General features: G+C 43.4%; 2 non-coding genes across 2 annotated transcripts; one reads left to right on the top strand and one right to left on the bottom strand.

Moving 5' to 3' along the window:
• Positions 1 to 5,106: 5,106 nt before the first annotated feature.
• Positions 5,107 to 5,248, bottom strand: LOC138234125 (U4 spliceosomal RNA). The gene has a single exon (XR_011187820.1). It is a non-coding gene; the product is annotated as a U4 spliceosomal RNA (small nuclear RNA).
• Positions 5,249 to 13,256: 8,008 nt separating this feature from the next.
• trnag-ucc (transfer RNA glycine (anticodon UCC)) lies at positions 13,257 to 13,328 on the top strand. The gene has a single exon. It is a non-coding gene; the product is annotated as a tRNA-Gly (tRNA).
• The last annotated feature ends 3,147 nt before the right edge of the window (positions 13,329 to 16,475 follow it).

Below are 16,475 nucleotides of genomic sequence, written 5' to 3'. Positions count from 1 at the left end.
GGATGCAGTACTCCTGAAGGGTCTCAAACCCTACATTTCGGATGCCTAGCTGTATCCCTCACATGTGGCACCTCAGAATGACTTCTAACCTTACCTGTGGTGTATTCAGTCCCTATTGCTCAATGCACGGTGTACATACTGCACACATGTGTCTTGAGAATGAGGAATGGGCCCCTGAGACAGTCATTTGCCTGTTTCACAAACAGGGACCTGGACCTAGACCTGGCCCGTACAGGGCTCAAACCCACGACCTTGGCGTTATTAGCACCACGCTCTAACCAACTGAGCTAACCGGCCTCACGACAGTGCTCCTCTCTGTGCTGCAAAAAATCAAACTCAGGGAATTTCTTTTGTCTTCCTTTGAATAGAAAGCCGTGTAATTCAGTGTAAGGGCTTTCTCGTGCAGTTTCATGGTTCTTGTAACCCAAATCCTACACTGGCCTAAAGTGCCCCCCCATTTCACAGCATTTTTCAGCTGATTTAAAATGTACCTAAAGGAGAAGCATTATTGAAGACCATCAATTACCAAGAGCTTTTGTCAAAGGTTTTGGTGGTCATTTTGAATGACCACAGAGCGCTGTGACCTCGGTTTTACATCTCATCCAAAAGACAGCGCCCTTTTACAACACAGCATCTCCGTCACTATACTGGGGCATTGGGACCCGCACAGACCTCAGGGTGAGCACCCCCCCGCCGGCACCATTAACACCGCTTCCAGCTGGAAGCTTTGTTTTTCCCTGTAGCTCATCCTCATCCAGGTACTGACCTGGCTCACACCTGCTTAGCTTCAGTGGGTATTCAGTTGCGAGTTGCAAGGGGATGCAAGTGATGGAGCCGCTCGCTGCAAAAGTCACTGCATTGGCCGGGAATCTAACCCGAGCCTCCTGCGTGGCAAGCGAGAATTCTACCACTGAACCACCAATGCTCAGTGCCTGGGCCTTCAAAAAAGATGCTTTTTTGGTGCTCTGTGCAAAACGCGTCGACATCTGCTTCCAGCTGCAAAATGTCATTTGCGGACGCTGAAGAACTTATTTCCAAGGCTGCGGGTACAAGCGATTGGGCGTTTTAAAACCACCAGGAACAGCAAAGAGGCACGCTTCTTTGCTTGTGCCGAAACACACCGACTGAAGGCGGACAACGTAGTCGGCAGGATTGGAACCTGTGCGGGGAGACCCCAATGGATTTCTAGTCCATCGCCTTAACCACTCAGCCACGACTACAGCAAGCCCCACCGCCGCTGCGTTCTTGCTACAATCTTACCTGGATCGCGAGGCGCCGGCGGAAGCCTATTTCAAAGTCGTTCTCCGTTTCAAAAAAACATTTCCAAAATACAAGCCTTGCAGACAGACACGCCTCAGAGGACTTAAGGGTGGCTTCATGTCGGAATGATAAAGTCTCCCCGTCCGGACATGAAAATGCCACTTTGTTACACACAAAAAAAGAATCAACAACAGAGAAATGCCCACAAGCATTTGAAAAGCCGCACCACGTCGCACTTGAAATAGCTCTTACATTAGTGGTAGACACAGGAATCGCCTTTTTATTTACGCTCTTACCAACGCGATGGAAAGCAAAACAAAGCAAAGCAGAGCAAAACAAAACGAACAAACGAAAACCCTCACGTCCCGCACTTGCATATAACGCTGTTACGTGCCCAAGCGGTATTGTACGTCATCCTAGCACTGCACCCCGGGTCATACGGTATATGGGAACGAGCACACGCCACGAATCGTCTCGAATCACTCCCTACAGCTGTAAGGCGCCTTGAAGCGTGCACCCCCAACATTCTTCTTTGCGCATCTGTGAAAGGTAAACTCTTGAGCAAACTCTGAACCAGCTCTAAGGAAACTAATCCGATTAGACGTTACTTTGACTCATCCTTTAAGGGACCCTTGTTAATTGGAGAAATCAATGATTTCGAATGAATTCTGTATGCGTTAAAAGACAGCTATACACAGAAAACATGCAGGACACTGCTCATGATGTTTCCCGAGCCGAAACACAGTGCGTTTTTCCAAGCCATTTGACAAAGCCCGCCCACTGAAAACTGCAGCAGATCGTGTAAAGGCGTTCAACTTTGTAACTACTGCACGCACAGGAAGCAGAATAAATTCCTCTTTTCAAACTGTCAAAGGTTTGCTGCAGGACATCGCACAATCTCTTTTGAACGGGGACAAACGATTTCTTATGGGGCGCAGTAAGTACAGACGTTTATAAAGCTCCACTCATGCCGACGATGCAGCATGAAGAAGCGCAACCTAACGTTTGACAGACAAAAGCCGGGCGCCGCTACGAGCAATATGAAATCAAACTGACAGCACACGGCGTTTCGCGCTGACTAAAAAGTGATCTCGACAGACGATGTTCTCTGCATAACGCTGAAAGAGCTAAAGAGCGTTTCTGTTGAGACGTAACCCATTGGGCAAAAGACGTATAATATACGTCTATTAAACGCATATCTTAGACGTCTAAATGTGGTCTACAATTCGTCTAGAATGAAATTCTAATATACGTCTAAAGTTAAACGTCAATTATACGTCTATATTTAGACGTTCATTATACATAAATGGTTGGAGTTCTATTATACGGATAAATTTAGAGGACTATTATACATATATGGTTGGAGTTCCGGATAACTTTAGAGGTCTATTATACGTATATGGTTAGAGGTCTATTATACGGATAACATTAGAGGTCTATTATACGTATATGGGTAGAGGTCTATTATACATCAAAGATAGATTTTATAGGTGTAGAAACAAGTAAAACAAGCCAATGATTAGGTTTAGAAATGTATTCTGAAAATACACATTCACACCTGAAACATATGTATTTCAAATTATACATTGTATACAATCAATCAACAATCAACATATGGGCAATAATCATAAAAACACAACTAGTCTTAAAATTCAGCTACAAATTCTGGTAACATGGCAATATACAGTATAGTAATGACAAACACAAAACTAATTACATTAACACACTAACTCAAAACCACATTTTGATTCAAATATACATTTTAAAATGTACAACTTCTATATTTCCAAGAAAAAAATATTACATAAAATATAAAATATTGCAATGGAAGTTAAGACGATTTTTGTCCACTATTTGCAAACCCTGTCTAATTGTCCTAACAGTTAGAACCAAAAACCTATTATTTTCAGAGTCCAGATCTCCTGGCCCCCTGCCTTGCATATGCATTCTTCAAGTAACACATTGCGTGCTCCTTTATTTCTTTTTCTGTTGATGTAGGGTGGGACTTCAGCACCGCAGCTAGGAGAAAATTATATAATATTACTTCCCAAATAAATGATGATTAATATCTTCTTTAGTATAATCTAAAAAATGAACGGTTTACTAAGCTCAAAGCTGAAATAAATGTATAAAATTTGGCTTGCATCATAGCAGTTGAGCAATAAAGTCTGTCCTAATTAAAGAGTACCCAAAGTTTGAAAGTACAACATAGAATAAGAATAAGAGAAACGGCAAAACGATTTTGTGTCATCTTCCCCATTCACACTATTTTATGTGCCATTTTTTTGCTTATTCACATACTATTTTAATCAAAATAATATTAAGAAAGATCTGTATGTATTCAGATAGTATTATTATTGTTCATACTTACTCGTCAAAAGAGGATTGCTGAGATATTTTCGGATATACTTTTACGTTTGAAAAACGTGTCCAAAATGGTGACCAACGAATACTAGCAATGCATTGTGGTATATAACCGGAAAATATGCTGGGTTCGATATTTTCTCAACGTATGCGTTTATTAATGTTGTCGATATTATGGTTGAAATTTAACATTGATAATACATCGCTGCTATGAGCTGATGTGCAATTTTAACGCATGCAATAAGTAAGGATCGGTCACTGTTGTATGGTATTATATATAATGACATTATGGAATAGGATGGGGACAGGCCTGGCATCACGGGGGGAGGGGGGAATGTCGCCCCTTCAGTTTTGGGCAAAAAGTTTTACCTAACTTAATTTGCACCCTAAAAAAATAGTTGTACTTTGTCAATGGTCAGACAACACTAAATGACACGAACAGTCACTCAGTCTGTTTGATAGGCAGGAGGGCTATCCGTCCAGGAACTGCACATATTATTGAGTGTCAACATTACGATCCTGTTTGCTCAGGTGGACCGATTCCTTGCAGTAGTTTATCATTATACTTAAAATCGTTATATAACTAGGACTAGTTATAGCAGTCTGTGCTTTCTGTTGGTTTTACAACATTTTTTTCTTAACGATTCAGAACGTCCATGTAGCTGCAAAAATGAACGCTTATGGTACTTTTCGCTCCAGGCAATACAAACCTTGAGAGTGACGAAAAATGTGAAACTGAACTTCATCGCAAATACCAGATTGCTAGTCGTTATCTTCTATCATGAAGCACTAATCAACGGCATAGCTGCGAGATTTCATTTGGGTAGCTGCACCGTACAGCTCCGTTTCAACTGAAATATCACTCCCCCCTCAGAATTTCAGACGCCCCCCTACAGATTTTTCCTCGGGCACCGCGCACTGATGGGGGACTTTTGTCAAGAAAATAAAAATAGAAACTCTATAGGCACTCAAACATTTTACTGTTTTTTTTCAGGCAGGTGGCAAGACCCCCTCAGCAAAACCCTTGTATGCCAAGCTGTGGGCATTGATTGTGTGCCGCAACTAGGAGTATACGGCACTCTGCACAGTGTACGAAGTAAATTATTTTCGCAGTAATTAATTTATTATATTTACTATATTTATTATACACGTGTAAATTAATTGCTGCGAAAATAATTTACTTCGTACACTGTGCAGAGTGCCGTATACTCCTAGTTGCGGCACACACGATACATACAGTAAAAAGCCTCAGGCACTGTGTTAGATGTGTTTTCGACGTTATATATGCGTTTGTTAATGTCGTCAATTTTACGGTTGCAATTCGACGTTGATTATACTTCGAGGCGACGTATATATACGTATAGCCGTAATTTCACCGTAAATATACGTATATTCGACGAATCAATGCCCACTGGGAACAAGCTCGCTTCTTTCTACCATGATGTCACCATGACCAAATCTGTCTTTAAACACCTTGCTCAGTCTCTAACGAGACTGTCAAAAATTGCTTTTGCCGATTGTATTGCAAACCGGCGGAAGCGGGGTATTGGGAAAAGTTTTCAACTAGCAATAATCCCGCCTCGGCTAAACCTCACAGGCTACGATACTGCCACTGCGCAAAGCTGACGGTTGCCAGGCAACCGCGGGGATCCTATGGAAATCGTTATCAATCGTCTCATGGCATGTCGTTGCTGTAACGCTTCATATTTGTCGTCTTCTTCTAGCTTGAGGTTTTGAAGAATTTCATGACAGACAAGGGCTCCGTTGGGAACAAAGAAACCCGTTGATTCTTTTCAGCAGCAGAAATACAACCCTTTAAATACAAGATGACAGAACAATGACGAAGGGCATGCCGGGAGGAACTCATGCACTACAGAGGAAAGGGGGCGGGCACGTACAGTTCACATTCAAGCCACAAGTACTCTTCTCGGATGTTGCACAAACAAATCCTAATGTCTTGAAAGCATTGCGGCATGTTTGTGTCCCACTTCCCGTGGCTGCAGGATGACTGACATGAACGGACAAACACAATCTGTGGCGTTTAGCGTGACATAGTCTTGCAGGCATCGTGCTGTCTCACTGCAATACTATACCGCTGGAGGAAACAGTCCATCTGGCCATGAAACTCATTTGAACGTCTAGCTACAGCAACTAACAATATCATGATTTATTCAGGATGTGTGGAATCAGCACGTCCCGGAGACAGCTTCCGAAATCGTGAGCATTCTCTGGTGGTAGGGGCGTTCAAGATGGCGCTCAGGTGGGAGGTAAAGTTTAGTGGTTGAGGATTTTTTTTGAGTTTTTCATGACCTGAATGTTAATTTTTGCTTTTTTTGACTACAGAAAAATAAGGACTTAACACTACGTGTTTAAACTTCAGTTATAATTGAAAGAAAAAAAAACGTTTTTTTTTAGGTTTAAGAATTTCGATATGAGTAACACTGGGAAAAGAAAAGAGAGTGCTGGGTCTTCGAAGGAGAAGTCTAAGAAACCTCAATCGTATATGTATAGCACTACAAGAAAATTGATGGCAACTAAAGGGAAAAGTGAAGCAGCTGGAGGGGACGTGGAAAGAGTGCTGGAGATGCGCTCGTACGCGAGCGTTCGCAGCCCAAGTGAGACTCAGCTGCCAGAGGAAGAGCCGGAGTCCCTGCCCAGCACACCTGTGAAAACCCCGGCAGCCAAGAGAGGAAGGGGCGACCTGACGCTGGAGGAGCTCCAGACCAACATCTTCAACATGATGGCACAGAGCATGGGTGAGCTGAAGGAAATGATTTGATCTAATACAGTCGCAATCGAAAGTCTTAAAAAGTCCATGGACTGTGTGTTTAAAGAGGTTGAAGACTTAAAGAGTGAAGTAAAAGTTCTTAAACAAAGTAAATACCAAACAAGAAAAGCATATTAAAGAACTTGAATTGAAAGTGAACGATGTAGATAGATACCGTCGATGATGGAATTTAAAATTATTTGGAGTTAAAGAGGAACGTGATAAGGACCTTGTTGCAACAGTGAAGGGTATCTGTAAAAGGACCCTGCCGGACCAGGAGGACGTAATATCGGCCATTGACTTTGTTCACAGGCTCGGGAGAGCGAACATGTCTGGGCAAGTGCGCCCCAGATCGATTATAATACAGTTCACCAAGAGGACGGCGAGGGACATGCTGTGGCGAGCGGCGAGGGAGAATGAGTATTTGAATGGGAACAAACTGAGGTTTGCAGAGGACCTGTCTGCCGCGGACAGGAGTACCAGGAACCAGCTGTGGCCCCAGGTTGAAGCTGCCAGAAGAGAGGGGAGGAGAGCCTACTTTGTGGGAGCGAGGGCCTTTGTGGATGGGAAGGAGATTTGCTCCCAGTGACTGCTCAGTTAATGATTATGTTTGGTTATATTTGTTATACCAGTATATACTAGTGTTTCTTTAGTGTTAGTTTGGAATGGTGTAGTTAAGTGTTAAGGACTGTTATAGTTCTGGTTGTTGTAACAGAAGAAATAAGGTTCTTGATCCCGAGATGAAGTAAAACAGATGAGTTTATTGCATGCAAGGAACAATAAAGCCGAAGTCTTGTTTCCCGCAAGAAACAACAAAACCGAAGTATTGTTCCACGTACTGTTACAAACTTTTGGGTTATATAGTGTTTTCTTCTCCGTTTCTGACGTCACTCGGTCTGATGGTAAAGAGGGGGGTTCATGGTATTTGGCCAGTTTACGATGTTCTGGGCAAATGGTCAGTTTAACATTACACCCAGGGGGGTTCCTAGCTTGCATCTGCAATCCTTATCAGTTAACCCCCTTTCCTGCCATAAACCCCAGCTTGTGACTTAGAAGTCTAAACCCCCTACAGAAAGGATTAAATTCAAACCCCCGTCTTCACATCTTTCTTCATTCCCCCCTTATAAAATATGGCATACGTCAGTGTAGCCTATTTTTATAAATACAATGTCAGGGCAGATCTTTCCTTTCTTGGCGAACAGGTATGTATTGCCATGTCATTGTACGTTCCACGGTTATAGCAAGATGTGATACATTTTTTTGTGAATGTGATGATTACAATTATACATATAAACAATACTACTCCTACGGATAAACACTATAAAAAGGTTCCACCCCAGGCCCCAAACACAGACTTTACCCATACTGAAATTTCTGTCCCTCATTGTAAATGTGTTGGGCCAGATCTGAGATGTGCTCAGAATTTTCAGGAATATATGTGCAGCATTCAGTGCCAATTACTGCACAAGTTCCTCCTTGGGCCGCCAGTACATAATCTAAAGCTAGTCGGTTCTGCATGGCCACTGTTCTGAGGGCTACCATTTCATCATTAACAGCCTTCAGACTAGATGAGGTAGAATTTGCTAATTCTTCTAAAGTCGAGGCCATTTGAATTAACTCTCGACTCAGAAAGTTCATGCCGGCTTGTGGAAATATTATACCTAAATAATATTCCCAATCAGCCAATTTTCTTTGTGGTCTGTGGTTAGGTCCGAAGGGGCTGTGGATTTGAACACGGATATGAGGAACCACATATCCTAAATAACATGAGCCAGACCACTGGGCTGGCAACCATGGGTAGGCTCGTTTTCCACAAATGAAATATGTTCCGTTTGGCGCTCCCCATGCCTCTGAAAATAAGAAACTTATACCGAATTGTGGGGTGTGCCGATCCCATCCTGGAATTTGGAAGGTAGAGGTGGATATATTTGCAGCGATGGTAAGGTTGCAACGACTCCATCCAACCAAGTGCAGACCATTAGTGTGCTGAAAACATATGTTTCCCTCACGTTCCTTATTTAGAGTCAGGTATGGTGGTGTATGGCTTCTGTTATATTTAGGAGCGTAAGAGCCTGTGAAACTCGTGGGCTCTAAGCCTCGCTCCTGTAGATATTGTAATGTTGTGCAGGTTAAAGTCGTGTTATGGCAACCCCCATAGTTTGTCATATTAAAATTTCCTAAATTATCCCTCCAAATGATCATGCCTATGACTTCCTCGCGACGCCAAGGAATGGCTCCCATAGGAAGTCCTCCCTGTACATATTTGGGTAATGCGGCACACACCCAGCAGGCACTTTGGTTGGTTTTCTTAGCTAGGATAGGAGAGGCCTAAAAAGGAATTAATTCCATGTTCTCCTTTGTGGGAGAGATGATCATTAATTCCTGCGGAACATAGTCCTACAGCAACAATTATTGTTATAAACAGAAATGATTTCATTCTGAGTCTGTAAATGGGGATGAGGCTCGTCGGCAGTGTGGCGCGTGGATCCAGCGATCTTTTCCTTCCACTCGAACCGCAGACTCGGTTGTCAACAGGATCTGGTAGGGTCCGTCCCACCTGGGCTGGAGAACCTGTGAAGGAAATTTCCTGATCCACACCCACTCTCCTGGGATGAGGTCGTGCCCTCCTTCAGGTGGTGGTCCCCACGCCTCCAGGACCTGCTCGCGGGCTCCTTGTGTGGCCTCTGTCAGCAACTTGCAATAATACAAAGGAATGGTTGATCCATCTGAGGAAACCCCAGTCTCAGCACCTGTAAGAGAACTTGATTCAAATTATTAAAGGCGGCTTTTGCTGCGGGAACCAAGGCAATCTTGTCCTTGTACTGCACTCCCCCCTTAAGCAGATCTGTTAAGAGTTGTGCTCACCCTGTAAAAAACATTGCACCCAGGCCCTGTTAAAATTTCACAATGCTAGACACAAAAGGGCCTTATCATAACTGCTTCTATTAGACACTCTAAAGCTGAAGCAACTCAGACTTGTGGGTTTCCTCGTCAGGGGAAGCACTCAGAATACCATCAACATACTGAGTGATCACAGCCAGTTGAAGCCACGTGATACCCTGTTCTGCATAGTCATTCTTTGTAATGCATAATATTCCAACCCAATAGATCTGGAATAAAACCACCCATTAAAATCTGGTACTCGGCAAGTAAAACTTGCTGTCCCAATACTCCTGTGGCCTCCTGCCATCTTCCCATATACATTGCTCTATAGTACACTGTTGAACAGAGGAGTGAAACAAGCAGGACAGTAGTGCTCCAGTATCCCCTAACAGAGAAACCAACACTCCATTAACAGTACATTTTTATCCACTGGACTGGGACAGACTTAGGGAGGCTACAAGGGATTTACAGGATCTAATCGTTAGGTAAACAGATTTTCTCACAAGACGTTATTCTCCCCAGTCTCGATTCTAAACCTACACCGTTTCAGCATGTCTGGTTTCGAGACATTCGAATAAAACCAAATTGTTTCCATTATTGCAACTAATTGTATAAATTACAATTTATAATAATTTATAATAATACAAAAACTGTTTAACTACTTTTACGTCCACCTGCACTGTACTTATACGTTTCAGACGCTCTTATATTTTCCAATCTCCTTAAGTTGATTTTCGTCAAGTCTCTTTAGTTACGTCTCTAGCCAGTCCCGCTGGCTAAACACACTCACACCGTCATTTAGTATACCAAAACTCACAGTTACACACATACATGCCGGCACACAAATTCATAAAACACACATACACATCGAGAATATATTTTTCTCTTCGTAATACAATGTGCTGTATTCTTGTTTTACTTCTACATGAATCCTTTTAATTCCTGAAGCGCACTCCAGGTTCGCTGCATTTCTAATTTCGGGTGCGGTACTTTAGCCCACCGGTCAATATCTTACGGTTTTGGATTTGATCGTATGGGGGAAATCAGGGAAGGTAGGTGCGATTGCAGACCCCCTCGACGGGGTGCGAGACAGTGTTAGAGTGGCACTGTCATCAACGGCGCCAGCCCCTGCTACATCAAGTCCTTTCCCACTTCGAGTGAGAGTACAGATCTGCGGGCGCCCTCCCTCTAACAGGGGAGACCCTGATCCGTCTTTATCACACTCATACCAAGTGTTATCCCAATCAGACCCCCCTTCTCCATATGGCCACTGAGGGAATTGATCCCAATTATTTTCGTTTCCTGCCTGTTTGTTCCCCTGTGGGAGAGCAGGATATAACTTAGTCGCTGGCTGCAGCACATTAACCAGTGCAGCGTGACCAGGAGTTAATTCCTTCTTTAGTTTCTCATTCTCCTGTACTGCCTCTTTTAGCTTTTTTTCTATACTCTTTCGTAGCGATTAAAATATCTTTTCTTCCGGGTTTTTGTTTTCCCCGTAAACACACTTTTAAGTCACATCCCAATTTCTTTTTTTTTTTTCTCATGTATCTGCCACCACTGGTGCCGGCCGTGCACCAGGGTGGGAGCTACATGCTTGTGCTTTTGCCAATCAATACTCATATATGCTTTCTTTACAGGCGTCTTCGCCCCCAAATTCCCTCTGACAAACTCAGCTTTTTCCATATTTTTCTCCTTCTTTTCCGTCAACTTACACTTTTCCGATATTTAAACGGACCCTTCCACCACTTTCTCAAACCATCAGTTAGCGCACATGTTCGGTCTCTTTAAGATTTACTTTTGTCGTGTGTGAGGTAACAGCTCATTCAGTAGGGGGATGTTTTCACTTGGAAAAACCTGTGCATTACTGCACTCATTCAGCCAAGGGCGTCTGTTACCTCCAGATCTAAATGCCTCTCCGAGACTTTAGAGAGGACTTACACCGCACTGTTCACAGGTAAGAAACGAGACCTCGAAAACCCCCTTTCTTGATCAGTAATTCACCATCCCCAGAACGCCAGCATCGCTGCTTTTGCCCCGGGGTGGACTTACGCACTGAGCTCAATCAGGGCGATTCTCGGGTCTCAACGTCCTTTAAATCCTGCTACTTAATGCTTTGCTCTTTATTATGAGGTGTGTTTATGTTAGTGTCGTGCGTGTGTATATGTATTTCACAAACAAGGAAAACACCAAAAACATACATACATATATCTCTTCTACTCCTGTTTCCTTTAAAACAAAAAAAAAAACCACGCCACGCCAGAAACCACGCCACTCCAATCTGTGCACGATCAAGGCGTAGCTAATCTCAGGACCCCGGGCGTAATTAAAGCCCACACCAATCCTGGATTATACGTGCATTTAATGCACCACTCAGCTCCAGAACCCCGGGCGCAATTAAGGCCCACACCGATCCCGAGCCACAGAACTCCGGGTGCAATTAAGACCCAAACCAGTTCTGACCTTCAGAACTCCGGGTGCAATTAAGACCCACACCAGTCCTGAACTACGTGCATTTAATGCACCACTTGCTCTAGAACCCCGGGCGCAATTAAGGCCCACACCGATTCTGAGCCTCAGAACTCCGGGTGCAATTAAGACCCAAACCAGTTCTGACCTTCAGAACTCCGGGTGCAATTAAGACCCACACCAGTCCTGAACTACGTGCATTTAATGCACCACTTGCTCTAGAACCCCGGGCGCAATTAAGGCCCACACCGATTCTGAGCCTCAGAACTCCGGGTGCAATTAAGACCCAAACCAGTTCTGACCTTCAGAACTCCGGGTGCAATTAAGACCCACACCAGTCCTGAACTTCACGGTAAGGGTCCAAAACCCGTTAAAAACTCCACGCGCAATTAAGGCATACACCAGCTTCGAACGCCTGTACACAATACCGCGGAACCCCTGCCAGACCAAATTCTGGGCTTACAGCAACCAACCCATTACATACACCGGTGCCTTCCCCGGGCCAGAGGAATTCAGAAACTCACGTTTACTCCGTCATCTCGGGCGATTCTCGCAGGGAGCAGAGATTTCCCAATCGGTCAGAGAGAGTCGGGACTTTTAAATAAAAGAGGAGTCCTTACCTCTTAGTTATGTGCGCGCTGACTGTCTCTCCTGCCGATGGGAAGTTCTGCGCCTTCTGGAGCATCCGCCGACTACGCCAAATTTGTTGTAACAGAAGAAATAAGGTTCTTGATCCCGAGATGAAGTAAAACAGATGAGTTTATTGCATGCAAGGAACAATAAAGCCGAAGTCTTGTTTCCCGCAAGAAACAACAAAACCGAAGTATTGTTCCACGTACTGTTACAAACTTTTGGGTTATATAGTGTTTTCTTCTCCGTTTCTGACGTCACTCGGTCTGATGGTAAAGAGGGGGGTTCATGGTATTTGGCCAGTTTACGATGTTCTGGGCAAATGGTCAGTTTAACATTACACCCAGGGGGGTTCCTAGCTTGCATCTGCAATCCTTATCAGTTAACCCCCTTTCCTGCCATAAACCCCAGCTTGTGACTTAGAAGTCTAAACCCCCTACAGAAAGGATTAAATTCAAACCCCCGTCTTCACATCTTTCTTCATGGTTCTTTGAAAAACTCAATAGTTTAGACAGTCTTAGAGTTAGTTATTTGCTTTTGTGTATGTCTTTTTCATGAATGCCAGAGGTACTCGAAATGTTGTTAAAAGAAAAACTGTGTGCTGAGTTTTATTTTTTACAGGAAACGCATGCATGTTGAAACTAAAGTTTATAAATAATTGAGAAATATTAAAGCAAGGAAAATATGATACGTGTAAAATATACAATTTGATCACATAATTACTTAATTACCTCTGGTAGTTAAATGCTTTTTTCTGCTGCGTTTTTTTTCTCTTGTACATGACTCTGATCCTCTTGTTGTATTTGTATTTGTAAATTCTATGTTTAATAAAAAAAAATTAAAAAAAGCATTCTCTGGTGGTGTCCTGCAGGCTTCCTGTGGGTGTGCGTTGGTGGTATAGTGGTGAGCATAGCTGCCTTCCAAGCAGTTGACCCGGGTTCGATTCCCGGCCAATGCAGTGGCGAATGTTTTCAAATGCTGTCATGAGCCTTGGATTGTGACTAGCAAAGCAAAGCCTTTTGAAAGAGCTAAAGCACTGAAAAACGGAATTGAGGGAGAATCTTACAGGGGATTCTGAGCGGTGTCTGCATACACGCAGTCCGATACGGGTGCTGAAAGCTTGAGCTACTCTCAATGTCGTGCTGGCTTTCCCCGGAGTAAATCTGTTACATTGAAAGAATGCTTCTCGCAGGTTCAAAAAGGGACCCTTGTTAATTGGAGAAATCAATGATTTCGAATGAATTCTGTATGCGTTAAAAGACAGCTATACACAGAAAACATGCAGGACACTGCTCATGATGTTTCCCGAGCCGAAACACAGTGCGTTTTTTCAAGCCATCTGACAAAGCCCGCCCACTGAAAACTGCAGCAGATCGTGTAAAGACGTTCAACTTTGTAACTACTGCACGCACAGGAAGCAGAATAAATTCCTCTTTTCAAACTGTCAAAGGTTTGCTTTACGAACGCCGCAGGACATCGCACAATCTCTTTTGAACAGGGACAAACGATTTCTTATGGGGCGCAGTAAGTACTGTTACTGTCACTGCTCGATACCGACGTTGGCCTACTATACCATGTTCAGCCACTGCTAGAAAATGTACGGCTCTAGCACCGGAGCAAACAACAGGAGGGCCGATGTCGAACAGGCACACGTGTCAGACATGGAGAGCGATGAGAATGGGATTCGAACCCATGCCTGCAGAGCACAATGGATTAGCAGTCCATCACCTTAACCACTCAGCCACCTTGTCGACGAAACTGGGCTGTCCGGACATGGGTTGGCGCGCTCCAGATGATCTTTTTCTTTTTTTCCCCACATACTCGAGGGTCATTTTCCTGTTCCACATGTGATTTCAACATTTTCCTTGGGAGATGTCAAGCCAGCAAGCCACTGCTGTGGTTCAGTGGCCAGTGTGGAGTTCAGTGGCCCTGTTTACACAGAAAGCACATTGAGCTCCTTGGACATGAAAAGTTCCAGATAAAAGCCATTTGTCATCCTTTCTCTTGGTGTCGATGTTGCTATTGTATGTAAAGGTGGCAACTTGCTCAGCGAGCAGGCGGAGCACACACCGAATGCAGATGTGTCTGAGTGGTGTGTCCAAGTGGCTGCAAAAGGACAACACTCCTGGGGCCCCGTGGCTTAGTTGGTTAAAGCGCCTGTCTAGTAAACAGGAGATCCCCGCCTACGGCTAGACTTAATTAAATGCAAGTATTCATTTCCTGTCTTTAACGCGACTTGTTTTTCTTAAAATGGATGCAACTTGCAAAACATGAAATACAAGCCTTGCTAATCAGCGCTAGCAGCTGGCAAAAAAAAGGAGTCAGCTATTTTTTTTTCTTTAACCTTAACCCTGCTAACGGAGAAGAGTTAAACGACCGAGTCTATGCAGCTTAAACGGTGCGCAAGTCGGGTTCTTAGCTGAAAGGGTGGTAAATCACGCTCACCCCAGTCCTTAATCTTTTAAAGAGGATACAAAATTGAACCTAGTCGCCACATCACATACATCCTGTTAAATGATAAAAAGGTAACATCTATCCTCGCTCCAGAGTAAATCTCACGTTGAGGGCATCTTTTTTTTCACTTTACCGTGAGTCGGGCTCGGCTGCACAGAGGAGAGAGCAGAGCAATGAGGTCACAGGGACAGGGGAGTCACACGCTGGCGGTTTGAATACGCGGAAGATCACTGAGGGATCCACAGTATGTGGACCCTCCGTTCGCCATCAGTCCACACTCCGGACTCTGAATCCTGCCATCCGATTTAAGATCTCGGCGGAACCTGTGGCGCAGTTCCTTCTTAAAACGTAATCTGGTGAGCATTTCTAGAATCGCACTTGTATAGATGCAGCCTTTAATGTGTTGCTAGGTTAAAATTGATGACTTCTTGTATTTCAGTAGGCAACTGCCCTCTTGATTTTGGATTTAATTTCTTTATTACAGGGGCGCTTTTATGAAGACAGAGTCATGTTCAGGTACTTTGCTTGATGGAGGAAGCTCATTTCGGACTCTGTGATCTGCTCACCTGGAAAGGTCTGCTGTACTACTACAAGAGAGAAGTAGGGTCTGGAAGAAGGGACAATTTTATGATGCTTTGGAAGATAGTTTTTTTTTTCTTATACTGAAAATGAAAAGTAGTTGTTTCTATATGGACTCAGTCTTTGGAATTTGTATATTTATACATTTCAGTGAACCCTCAGCCATTCCTTCTGTATTGTAATTCAATTTCTCTTTTAAAATTCCTTCCCCACTTCTTGGACCTGCAGTTGCTGAACTCCACAATGGCTTCTATTGGAAAGTCTGTGACTGAGACCATTATTTATTTAGGAGCAATGAGCAATTCTTATATAAATGCAATAAAATCATTATGCTCAAACTATGAGAGAGAATTTTAAGGATAATTTAAGAAATCAGTCTTAGCTTGTTTCTATACACAGATGGTATTATTTATTTTCAAAGGAAACCCGCGAGGATTCCCCTGGTGTGCAAGATGTGCCTGAATACTTTTGATCAGCTTCCTGCTCACTTCAAGAGGGCGTGTATGAAGCACGCCACGGCAGAAGAGATCAGGTGGCCTCTCAACAGGCGAGGGAGGACATGATGAATCACCTGAAGAACGGGGTCATCATGGATTACCACAGAATAGAGATCAAAGGACACTTTGTGGGCTTGAAATACAAAGAAAATCATGTTCTATGGGACAAGATAAATACAAAACTTAAGCTTTTATTTTAATTAGATTTATTTATAAAGCATAAGCAATCATTTATTACATTAATATATGTGAAAATAACATTTTAGCATCATACGTTTAGTATATTTAGTCCCTAATGCTGAAAGAAATGATCATAGAACATGACATCTAACCTTACCTGCTGTGTTTTTAATCCCTATTGCTCAATGCACGGTGAAAGCATTGCATACATATGTCTGACAATGAGGAATGGGCCCCTGAGACAGTCATTTGCCTGTTTCACAAATGATCGTATTTTACTAGAGATTCTGTTTGGGATTCAGATGTGCATTCGGACAGCAATCCCTTTCAAGAAATGATACGTTCTGGATGAGGTCAAAGGTGCTGGAACACTGTATCTAGGATGTGTTTGCAGA

Source organism: Lepisosteus oculatus, unplaced genomic scaffold (genome assembly GCF_040954835.1).
Source record: "Lepisosteus oculatus isolate fLepOcu1 unplaced genomic scaffold, fLepOcu1.hap2 HAP2_SCAFFOLD_74, whole genome shotgun sequence".
Taxonomy (NCBI): domain Eukaryota; kingdom Metazoa; phylum Chordata; class Actinopteri; order Semionotiformes; family Lepisosteidae; genus Lepisosteus; species Lepisosteus oculatus.
This window is presented reverse-complemented; position numbering and strand designations above follow the sequence as displayed.